Source organism: Anser brachyrhynchus (assembly GCF_964034855.1).
Source record: "Anser brachyrhynchus genome assembly, chromosome: 1".
Lineage (NCBI taxonomy): Eukaryota > Metazoa > Chordata > Aves > Anseriformes > Anatidae > Anser > Anser brachyrhynchus.
In genome coordinates this window covers 99,174,350-99,186,559 of record NC_137694.1, presented here as the reverse complement: position 1 = coordinate 99,186,559, position 12,210 = coordinate 99,174,350, and the positions used below count along the sequence as shown (strand labels likewise).

Sequence of the window (12,210 nt, the reverse complement as noted above, 5' to 3'; positions counted from 1 at the left end):
AGGCTCCGGGGAGACCTTATAGCTGCCTTCCAGTACCTAAAGGGGGCTACAGGAAAGCTAGGGAGGGACTCTTGGTCAGGGAGAGTAGCAACAGGTCAAGTGGTAATGGCTTTAAACTAAAAGAGGGGAGTTTTAGATTAGATATAAGGAAGAAATTCTTTACTCAGAGGGTGGTGAGGCACTGGCACAGGCTGCCCAGAGAAGCTGTGGGTGCCCCATCCCTGGGGGTGCTCAAGGCCAGGCTGGATGAGGCTTTGGGCAGCCTGGTCTGGTGGGAGGTGTCCCTGCCCATGGCAGGGGGCTGGAACTGGACAGGCTTTAAGGTCCCTTCCAAACCAAATCATTCTGTGATTCTGTGATAATTTTCTTTAATATTTTCAGGGAAAAATAATCCAGTAAATGAAGGAAACCCTTATGTTCCAGCTGAGTTATTGTTTTCTATTATTAATGATGAAGACAGTAGCCACCTGTAGCGAGTGGCCAACCAAGAAGAGTTCTTCAGTGTATCCAGCACCATACAAATGTGGGGAGCAGATATTTCCTGCCCCTATAAGCTCAGTTACATACTATATAAAAGTGGAAGATCCCACTATACTTGCAGGAAGCTAAGCATGCAACTAACTTCATGGTGGAGTAGTACATAATAATAGGATGATTGATGAAAGTGGAACATAAATGTATGTTTCTTGTGTCCCTACGATCACCTCTATGAAAAGACCAGTTTTTTTAAAGCACCCCTCCTCCACCCAGGGAAAAAAAAAGTAGGAATGGTTGAATGAGTAGTGTGAAATATGAATGAGTAGTGAGAAATATGAAAGAAAAAAATAAAGGTAAGAGCTTTTGAGTTTTGTGGGAGTTATTTTGTGGGGAGGTTGTTAGAAACTCAACAATGTAAAATTAGTTTGATTTGCTGGCATTTGTACTCATAATTTTTGGGGATTTAGATTTACCAGTTTTTATAATAACATTTAAAACAAAACCATGCTTTCTCACCAGTAAATAATTTCAGTAGTTTTTTTTGCTAGTAGGACATGATAGGTTCAACAGTGGAAACAGACTCAGTGAATAGACAAGGGGGCTCCAAAGAAAAGAGAGGACACATTAAAAATAAATAAATAAAACAGTGTAAAGACCAAAACTAAAGAAAAAAAAGAAGGTAAAAATTAAGTGCTAATCTTCCATGTTATATTTTCCATCACTCCTTACTAACTTGGTAAGTTAGCTCTGACACTTAGGCCTTTGGGGAGGTGCAGAAGGGCAAAGACCCTTTGGTCATACTGAAGCAGTCAGCAGCTAGCACTCAGCATCTCAGAAGGGCAGACTAATACAGATACTTCAGTGCAGACTAAAGTACCTCGCCATGGTTTTCAATCCTATTTGTGGACCTTGAAAAATTGCCTGGCAGTAGTACAGATCCCTTTGTCAAACACTTAGGTTTAGAGATATTAGAGTGACTTTTCTTTACCTTCTGTGTTTCCCTTTGACACAGTCCATAAGCCATTAGCAGTGTTGAATAAGTTGAAAACCATTGCATTAGATAACCGAGCTTGAACAGAGCCTTTAGAGGCTGGCTCCACATAGGACTGATGACTTACAGCTTCAAAAGTGCACCCATTGCCTGTGAGGTTACATCCCTGGGTCTGCTTGTAGAGACAGGCTGCTGTGCTGGTGGAGCAAGATGTTACTCAGAGCTGGGGAGAGTGTTAGAGTCAGCTAAGAAGGTTAAAAAGGCAATGCCTTCAGTGATTAGAAGCATTTTTGGGTTGTAACAGCACTCAGGCTTTTCTGAACTTTCCTAACATGTTTTTTCCCCTGAGGCTGTTAAAAATATATCTCTCCTTTTAAGATTGTGACAGAGGTGTACAGATAGCTCTGTGAAGAATTCTTTTTTTTTTTTCTTTTTCAGATTTTCAACTTTCAGTGTCATTTCAAATTTCAGAAAAATAAGTGTGGAAAACAGCCTGATGACAGCTTTGTGACATCCACCCCTCTACCTCCGAGTGCCTTTTATCCGACAGGAAAACAAAACAGTTAAGGAAGACTGGAAAAATTAATACACATTTTCACCCTTTCTCCTCCATCCTCTTCTCAACCACCTATGTTTATGATTCATTTAAACCTTAATCAGAGACTGTTTTCTTGCCCCGTGGTGCATTTGAGCCTTTACATACAAGGATGTGTGGTGGATGGGATGGGAGTGCTGACAGCACGGGGCACAAGAAGGAAAAGGCTATTGCATGAAGATGGGAGGAGATGCATGCTCAGCACAGCACTCACTCACCTCTGCCACAAACCCACCCAAGACCTTAGGCAGAGCCATCGCTTCAGGGTCCTTCAATACACAGGCATGCATCTTTTGACATTGCTTTGGCGAAAACATGAGAAGTCAGTTGAACAAGGTCAGCACATATAGATGAAACTTAGATTCATCTCGCAAATTCCATTCATCTCCTACCTGGTTCCTGCAGGATGCTGAAACTCAGACAGCAGCTCCATTAAAATAAGGTTGGGTGCCTGTTACATTATAAGCAGCCTTGATTAGTGACAATGGTATTTTCGTATCATCAGCAGCAAGTTCAAGGCAACTGCTGTTCACATTAAAGTGAATACAGATTTGCAGCGGTGTTCACAAGCACAGAAAGCACACTGCTGCCTGTGCTTAATTACATTGTATGGTGTCTTGCTCTTCAAGTCATTTTGGAGAGTCCAGTACTATAGATTTCATAAATGTTACATAAATCTGACTGCCATCACTGCTATTAAATTTCACTGGCTGGTTCACTGCTGGACCATGAGATCTGTTTCTTCCCAGGGTGCTGGTACAAGAATATATGGGACTTAAATGTAGTTTTGTATGGCCAGCAGGTCATCTTTAGGCTCAGGTTAGAGTCTGCAAGATGATTAGGATGGACAAGCATAGTTACTCTCAGCACACCCAGAAGAAGGGGAGCTAGTCTCAGTCAAAACAAAGAGAAATTTTGTTGTCTGAAAGACGCTTGACTGGCTAAAGAGGTGCCCTGAATTTCATCAGAAGACCCAGCTGAATAGATCTGGACAGCCAGCCGCCCCGTGCTTTGGGTGACTGTCTACTGCCTTTCTGTAGAGTTATTGTGACTGTGGTATGGAATTGTTACACGTGCAGCTGACCTGTGCAGATTAGTCTATGCATGTGCAGAGGGACCAGTGTGCAATGGGTGGGACCTACTGCTTTTGAGTCTGACAGCATTTTGTCTCTTGGCAAACCTGGTCACTGGCTATCCTGATTGGCAAAGGGGATGAGAACAAGAGGACGTGTAATAGTACCTGATTTATTTTAAGCTGGTTCATGAAGACTGATAAAAAGGAAAGCTGTCTGTCTTAATATACTCTATGTTCCACCAGTCACACCAACATGTTAGATGTAAGCCTGGGCTCCAGGGCCAACAGTAGTGCACGACCTCCATCATCATCTGCTGGTGTTTGCTCTTGCACAATCAGTGGCTACACAGAGATTTACAACAAGAAAAGTACTGTGGGCTTTTTGAGCTCTGCTTCTGGTTTTAAGCATTTTTTTGATGATTCTAAAGCTTTTCCTTATAACCCTCTGAGCTAAGAAACCTTCAATTTTTTCATATGTGTCTGCTGTGGGCAAAACAGTCTCAGTTCAGGGAATTTCACTGAATTTGATTTATTTCCAATTAACATAAACCTTTATTTACTGATTTGTGTGTTGGAAAACAAAGAAGACTTAAATAATTAAACACCGAGGGAAGTCCCTTTCCTCCCTCTTCCCCAGGCTCAGCTTCAGTCCAATACTTCTCTCCCACCAGCACTCCCCTACCCTGTTTTTACAGGAGGCTGGGTCAGTACGTGATGGTTTCTTGCTGCCATTCCTGGTTTCTTGCTCTTTTCTTCCCCTTCTCCTTCCTCCTCACTCATTTCCTGCTCCAGCCTGGGTCCTCTGTGTGCCAGGGTCCCTTCGGGTGTCCCTGCTCCAGTGTTGGTCCCCCACGGTCACAGTCCCCCCAGGGTACTCCCAGCATGGAGCACCTCCCTCCAGGACCTGTCCCCAGCCCTGTCTCCAACACTGTCCCCTTCCACATGCCCCCTCCTGTATCTGCCGCTCCCCTTTGTCTCCTTTTGTGCATCCTCATATCTCATATCTCCTCATATCTCGTATCTCTTCATATCTCCTATCTCCTCATAACCTCGTATCTCACATCTCCTCCTGTGTCTGTGCCACCCCACCACCCAGACCCCTGCCAGAGATGCCCCAGCCAGTGCCCTTTTACAGGAACTGAAGAGCCTCCGGCATTCAGGTGATCCTTGTGGGCAGGACTCTGGGAGGAGAAGAAATCTCACATTACATGGTGCGAGGCCTAGGGTAAATTCGCATAGGCTAGAGCAAGGAGCTCCATTCCTGGTGAGCCAAAGGAGGGAATTTCCACCTTGTAAAATATCTTATCCGTTTTCTCCCTAAAAAGAAGTCAAAGCTGCAAAGTTGCAATTTTTTTGTTGTTGTTATTCTGGAGAAGTCTAATGGGAAGAGTGTTAAGAAAGAAGTCACCAGGAGCCCAGGTCTACTCCTAGCTCTGCTGCTGGTTTGCTAGATCCAGCACTTCCTACTTCAGAAATACATATTTTTTTCTCCTAGGCACACCAGACCGTGCCTGTTGCAATGTGTTTGGTCTGGAAGCTGTGCAGAGCAGGGTCTGCCTCTCGCTGTGTGTGCAACACCCAGCACAACCGGGCCCTGGTCCCTGCCGAAGCCTCGAGGCACGACTGTAACACAAATAATAAATAATAATAATGTTAGCGAGAGGGCATACATATTTATATGAAAACGTACTGATGCAAATCACCTTTGATTGACAGCTGTGCTCAGCACACGCACGGTGATGGGATTACATTATATCTGGCCATAGCTTGATACACACAAAGTGCGGCTCATAAATTAAACCGGAGATGATCTCTGCCGAAGGCACCAGCATCCTTACTCATTGCACTCACAAGGTGTTACAGCAATAGCTTCTCACTGACACATGGCCCCAGAGCCACCTGGACTACAAGAAGAGCATGTAGGAGGAGAGTCAGGACGGGAGCTCTCCTCTCCTGCATATCTGCAAGGTCTGGGACTGCTCCTCCGTGTGCTGCCTGGGTGTATAAGTGGGTATATAAACAGATGTTTCTCTGCTTTCCTCTCTTCTCTTCTCCTCATTTCCCTTCCTGCTGGCCCCAGTCTGTGCAGCTGGCCAGGCAGAGGTGGCAATGCTGTGCTCCAGACGCAGGAGAAACACAGCATGGTGTGCTTTCCCAGGCACCCAGCCCTGTGTGCTGGCATATTCCCCACCCATTTAAACCCTCTTGCTGTAGCTGGGTACCCCCATCTCAGGGCTGAGGACCTGGGCACTGGTGCAGAGGAAGCTCTGAAGAACACACCCCAGCACCCAACCATGCTCACAGGTCTTCCACGCTGGCGGTAGCATCCCCTTAGTCATCGGCATGGAGCGTGCTTCAAGCAGCTTCACATAAACACCGCCTTCAGACGGTGAAGGGAAATATTTTAACTCACCCACATCCCATAAACGCAACTACGGATCTCTTGATGGCAGCAACAGAGCTGTCATCACCCTCGATAAATAGACAGGGTGTCGCTTTTTTTTTTTTTCAGTGATTTCTTCCCCATAGCTGTCTTTGGGCTTTATTAGATAAATCTGTGCCTTCCCCCCCCTCAGGAAATATGTGTACGTGGTGGAGGAGGCAGTCCACCCATGCACAGACATCTCCGTGGCTCCTGCTGTCTAAGGGAGATTCACATAGGCAGCCAGAGGAATGATCAGGTCCCAGATGCTCAAGCGAAAACGGCAGAGTAATTCCCCACTGCTGCTTGCATGTGCTTCAAAAAGACATTAGAAAAGAGAGAAATGCATAACTGAAAGGTGCTGAATAATTTGGGAAAATGGGGTCACGCCCACCCACCCATTTGTAGAGCTTAGAGATCCATATAAAGATGCAAATGAATACATCTGTTGTGTCATTAAATGCAACTGCAGCAACCTAGATGAAAGGGAGAGAGTGAGGGAGTGAGGGAGAAGTGCTGACTGGTAATAGCACCACAAAGTTTTCTTCTGAGATGAGGATCTGCCAAGTGCAAAGCCCTAGGCTAGTACTCCAGGTCTCGGTTGAGCACGCATTTATTCTCTCTCTCCTTCCCTGCTGTGTCTTGTAGGCCTAGCATGCGGCGCTGTGTAGAAATCAGAATCCCTTGTGTACTTCCAAGGAAATCCATGGGAGAGGGTGGACATGGACCCAGTGGCTTAATCCCCTTCCCACCACTCTGTGGAGCTTGTGAGAGGACGAGGAGAGGACGGAGGCATCTGAGCCTCGGATGGACAGCATCTCTCCGCTGCCTGAAGCACCTCTGCCTCCGGGAAAGGAAGGGGAATGAGGTCGAGTGACAAAGCAAATGCACAGGCTGCCGTGAGTAATTGGACGTGGGAGAGATCCTGTCTGCCTGGGCGCGAGTCAGCTCTGACGTGAAGGCCTGAAAAGACACTTTGGAAATGTCAGGGCCACAAGGGCCTCTTAGTGTGACACTTGGCAGCACCAGCTCAGCAACTGGAGGGGCATAAACTTTCTCCACTCCCTCAGCATAGCAAAGAGGCCACCTCAACCACCCCCTTCCCCTCCCCACCATCCCTACCACCCACCAGAGACCAGAGGTGGCCCAGGTTCCCTCTCTCCTGGCCACGGACCCACCACAGGGACAGGTCCTCATCCTCTCATGACTCAGGCTGCTCTCTCCATTATCTATATGAAGTGGAGTAGATTGAATGTGGAGTGATCTTTAGTTTCTCTCACTACTCAGCCCTATTGAGTTTTCCTCCACTGTCATCCTCTTACATGACTGTGTCACGGTGGCCTCTGAGGCCTCTGATAAACTTTGCTGAAGGAACTCCCAATTCTCATTCATACATAAATGAGTATTTATACAAATACATATAGATATTGTACTCTCTCCCCTAATAAATTTTACTTCTGACATTTGAGAAGTTAGCCTTTGCAGAGGGCCAAGTATATATATATTATTGCTTGGCACCATCTTCCTCTGCTCATACTGAGAGTAATCAAATCATGATCACTGGTCCCTGTAGCTGCTCCCAACGGCTTCCAGCTTCTGCAACAGGTTTGAACAAGCATCCTGTGAGTATCACCTTTTATTAACTCTATCAGCCCTGTGATCATCTGGACAGGCACATGCAATTGCTTTTGTATGTGCGTGTGCAGGTGCAGGGACACTTGCAAATGCAAAAGCAACCCTTTCTGTAGCACTTTAGCACCTATTTTTACTGTTAATGTTGTCCAAAAGCTTATGCAGGTGCATACCTCTACTTTTCCCAGTGACATTTCCGTGCACTGTTATTAACCAGTCATACACTAATCATCCTGTTAAGCATGGATCATTGAATAGTTCCTCGTGCCAATTTGCAGTCCAGGAGCTTATCATTCTTTTAAGTTATTTATAATTGTCCTGAATGTTTCCCTCTCTTTATTTATGGTTCCTACACTCTTTCCTATCAAGCCTGTGGGTATCAGTGTAATGAGTTCTTATACGTTTGGTAAGTCTGTAGTTTTTGTTACTTTATACTGATTTCCTCATCTGTCCTTCTCAGCCTGAATCCCTCATTGACTTGAAACCCATCCTTCAGAGGCAACCAGCAGCTTCCAGACCAGCCTTTCATCATTCGTTGTCCTTCCTAATGAGAACGACATTAGACTTTTACCTCAACCCGACTACAATGATTTCACTGTAGAAAATGATCATCTCCACACTTCAGAAGCACTGATGATGTTTGCTATTGGCTGCATAAAACCCCTAAAATGCTTTCAAATTAAAGTCCTGCCATAATAACTGTTTTTTTTCTTTTTGTATTTCCATATGCTACAGAGAGGAGCAGAATCATTATTTTCCATCAGTTAATTTAGAAGTGGCTGAAAGACCCCAACAGTAATCCTCTGAAAGTTTCTGCAAGTAAACATGAGAACTGGTCTCTGCTCTGAAGAATCAAGGAACTAAAATACCACAGTGGCATCTTTTATGCTGAGCATCACCCCTGTGCCTTTACTCTATTTTTCCTTAAGCGTCTGTAACTAGACTGTTAAGCATTTCAGCCATGTGACTAATCCCCGCAGGCTTCGCCAATGGCAATAATATCAAATTTCTTCTCATCAATGGGAATTTCCATTTCCAGCTTGCTTGTTACCCCCATGTCTAGGACTGCTGTATAAGTAATAGGAAAACCTCTTTTTCTTCACAACTTTATCACACCAGCTCAATTTGTTTGCAACATGCTGAGCTTGAGTTAGGATTGCATTTGCCTTCTTAGCACCTTCCCTTTGTGTCATTAGTCAAGCGACCGCCTGGCTGCTCCAGCTTGTTTCTGACAGAACAGAGTAGCTTTGAGATGGAGGCCATTTTGCTCATCTGTGATTGCATATATATATAAAAGACTGAAAACGGCATTACAAAACCTCCAGCAACTCGTCTACACGCTGCAGCCACTTATTTTCCAGTGACACCAGAACACTTTTTCCTACTCACCAGCTGGTGAGAAGTGTCAAGCGACAACGCCAGCAGCTCACACGAAGAATTGCTGCCTTCAAACACCAAACTTCATTGCTGTGAGTACAACCACGTCATCCCTGCTGCTGCTGGTCCTTGAATACACTTGTGCCTGGAGTGCCCCTTTGCCTCATTTCATTCCCCGGTAGCTGCTGGTAGGTGGGAGAAAGGGTGGGCATCACCCTCCAAGTCGTCAGCGTCACAACAGAGGAACTGCCGAATCAGATGTCATCTGGGAAATTCTTCTTCAGCAGTAACACCTTTCGTGCCACGGAATCATACAGACCGACTAGCACTCCTCCTCCGTGTTCACAGCCACTGTACCGATCGAGCTGTTTGTCATCTGTCATGCTGACACAAAGCTGGGACCAGCGGCACAGGAGCTCTGTCTCCTGAGCTGGTCAGAGAGAAAGTTACCTGCGTCCCCTTTTCCTTTGTGGGAGGCTGACATACAATGAAATTTGATGACCACAGATGGGAGGGAGAAAGAGGCTTCTGGTGGTAGCCCTGGGCTACAAGTGGGTGATTATCAAATGGAGAACAATTAATTCAAAAAAGCCCCAATTTAAGAAAGCACTCAGACGTGGTTTTCTCTAATAATGTCTCTAAGATGTTTCTTGTCTGGAAAAGGATGTAAATACAGGCAGCCTTAAGCATGTGCTGAGGAACTCTGTGGCAGAGACCTCAACTGTGTAAAAAATGGTCGCCGTACTGTAGAGGAAAATGACGATATAAAGCATTTCTCCAGGGCTGCCTGGCACTAATGACTTTAATACAGCGAGTTGAACAAACTTATGTGGCAGCAGTGACTGTGAAGGAGGACTTTTAACTTGCCTACAATAACTACCTTGCGAGGAGCTGAGTGCTTCAGTCAGCGTGATGAATAGGGACTAGGAGCCAGTGGAAGGCCAGCGGGAGGAGGCGGTGTGGAAGGTGGAGCTGGATGGGGCAGGGCGCAGGGCACGGCTGTAGGAGAGCACCTCTGGCAGCACAACAGCGATGTGGTGGAGCACGTGCTTGATTCCTCAAGTTTGCAGCAAAAAGCTTGGCTGCATGGTGAAGGATCTGCCAAATTGGGACTTACTTAGAAATGCAGAAGTGATACAGATAAAGTGCATGCATGAGCACACACTCCCCCAAAAATGTACAGGCTCAGGGAGGATGTTGGCAAAGGACCATGACCTCAGATGAATCCATAGCAGATCCAAGCCTTACAGGAAGGTAAAAAAGAAATAGTGTGACAATAGAATGTGTGAGTCTGCTAACACTGCTTACACCATGGCTGTTCCTGTGCATCAGCAGGCAGTGACAGAAGACACAGGCAGAGTTACAGGAACCAGGACTTTACAGAGCTGATGGAGGGGCCAGCGCTGAATGCTGAAGCTTGCTTGCTCTCTGTCTCTGCATCCACCCTCAGGCTGATGTTCCAGTGCCTGTAGGTCTCCTCCTGCAATCAGTCTCAGTACTGTTCACCAGACTGAGCCATACTTCCAATTATATTTATAGGCCTATTAGTAAAACTTGTGATCTATTCATAGACAAGCCATGAACACAAGAAGAGAGTCAAACGCAGTCAATAAATTGCCTGCAAGAAGTAAACTGTGCCATCAGCAAAATTTTGTATCTGTGTTGTTCTCCTCTTTCTCTTAGATCGTTAATAAACATATTGAACACCCCTGGTCCTGATGCTGATCCCTGGAGCATCTTGCTATTAACCTCCTTTCATGCAGAGAATTGGACGCTTATTCCTTTCCTTTGTTTCTTACCTCTTATCTAGGTTTTAATCCATGTCAGGACTTTGCCTACCACCCTACGGGTAACAAATTTCTTTAATAGCTGCTTGTGAAAGACTGTATCAGAAGCCTTTTGAAAAGTTTAAATAAATTATATCCCCCCCACCCCTTCTCCTCAGCCCAGTATTTCATTAACTCTTCCCCAGAATCCTAATAGGCTAGAGGAGCACAAGTCACACTTACAGAAACAGGCAGACACGTTTATCTCTATCATGTTAGACTCGTCTAGAAGCTTTCTAACTCTATCTTTAATGATTTTTTTTCATTGTTTTTCTCCTTGTTTAGAGGTAAGGCTCTCTATTTTATAATTGGATCATCTTTAGCTTCTTTGTTAAACATGGTTACAATAATCGCTCCCCGCCTGGCCCCTCAGTCCCACAGGCATTTGTACAAAAAGTTGTCTGAGTGAGCACTACCTGCTCATTCAAATAGCTCATAGCTCAACTACTCTGAACTCTGTTTCTCAGGCATTCGCAGATGTTTATCATCCACTTTGAAGTTCACATCTTGATTTGCTGTCATCTTCCCATGCCTCTGACCCTTCTCAGCCTGGGAATTTCACAAATATCCAAGAGTTACTCTCTCCTCCCACTCTTATCCTCATCTCCCCGTCCAAAAAAAACAGTGCTTTTCGTGTGCCAGATCCCACTCTAGGAAAGGATGAAGTGAGAAATTGGCCAAGGCGGCAGGTGACTGGGTTTGGTGAACCAGCAGTGGCTCTTTTACCTTTACAGTTACCAAAACACTTTATGCTGTTGACACTTCAGCCCTCCTGCCTCAAACGTCTGGATTAGCCAAGCACTCCTGAAGTCAGTACTGATGGCCACTGTCTGTTTACCTGCCCTTGCCAGGCAGTGACTTTCAACCACCTCATTTGAAATAATTGATATCAAAGCTCTACTAAACAAAAAATTACACAGAATGACAGACACACAGCTCAGAAATGATCTCAGAAGGGCAGACGTCCATCAGTGCAGGAGAAGAGGTCTCCCAAGCACCTTTCTGCACAGCAGGGGCAGATGGTTTGCTTCTCCCCACACGTAGGCATCTATCCTGCTGCAATGGAGTGCTTTCAGTTCAAAAGTACAAGAGACACATCCAGCCCCAAGGCAGAATAACATGTGGTCAAGCCTTGGCTATCATGAGAGAGGAAAATCAGGCCTGCAAAACGTCCATTTGGTGTTACAGACAGCAAGGTCTCTTTGCTGACCTTCACAGCTGCTGCATACATGTCCAGCAGCAGCTTAACATACTGCTTGGTAGTGTTGGGCCCAAAGGTTGGTTTATGCGCTGAGTGATGTGCGATCAAGCCTGGAAGACACTACACGTTATAGCAGGCCCAGGAAGGATGAGGGTTTGTTAGGGCAGCTGGGCATCCTGAGCCTGCATCTCACTGAACCAGGACATTTCTGTCCTTCTCATTCACCTGGCATCTCCCAGGCACCTACCTCAGAAAGCTACCCTACTAGTTACCCCACTGCAAATGGACGAGTTGCTGTGCATCAGCTGGAGCAAGGCCATGCACACTCATGGGAGGCAGTGGCTCCTGGCTCCTTATTGTCATGATTTTTGTTTTCTCTAACAAGCTTCTTTCACAACACCATAGGTAGAAACCACCATCCTAAGCAGAAGCTGGAGTCACAGAGCCTGAAGAGCTCTGGGAGAGGAATCTCTTTGTATCCCCACACTTATGGAGCTGCAGCACTGTCAGTCTGAGGAGTGTGCTTTACTTGAATGGCTGAGGAGACTTCATATATACCCTGAGTGCCTCCCTGGGATGAGCCAGATGATGGCTCACCGTGCTTACGTCCTGTG

At 45.8% G+C, this 12,210-nt stretch overlaps 1 long non-coding RNA gene across 1 annotated transcript in view; it reads left to right on the top strand.

Moving 5' to 3' along the window:
- Positions 1–11,968, top strand: part of LOC308188319 — a 232,937-nt gene extending 220,969 nt beyond the window's left edge. The window contains exons 8-9 of the long non-coding RNA XR_013945404.1: positions 1,907–2,030; positions 6,209–11,968. This is a non-coding gene — a long non-coding RNA (uncharacterized lncRNA). The remainder of the gene's footprint in view (positions 1–1,906; positions 2,031–6,208) is intronic.
- Positions 11,969–12,210: the final 242 nt, after the last annotated feature.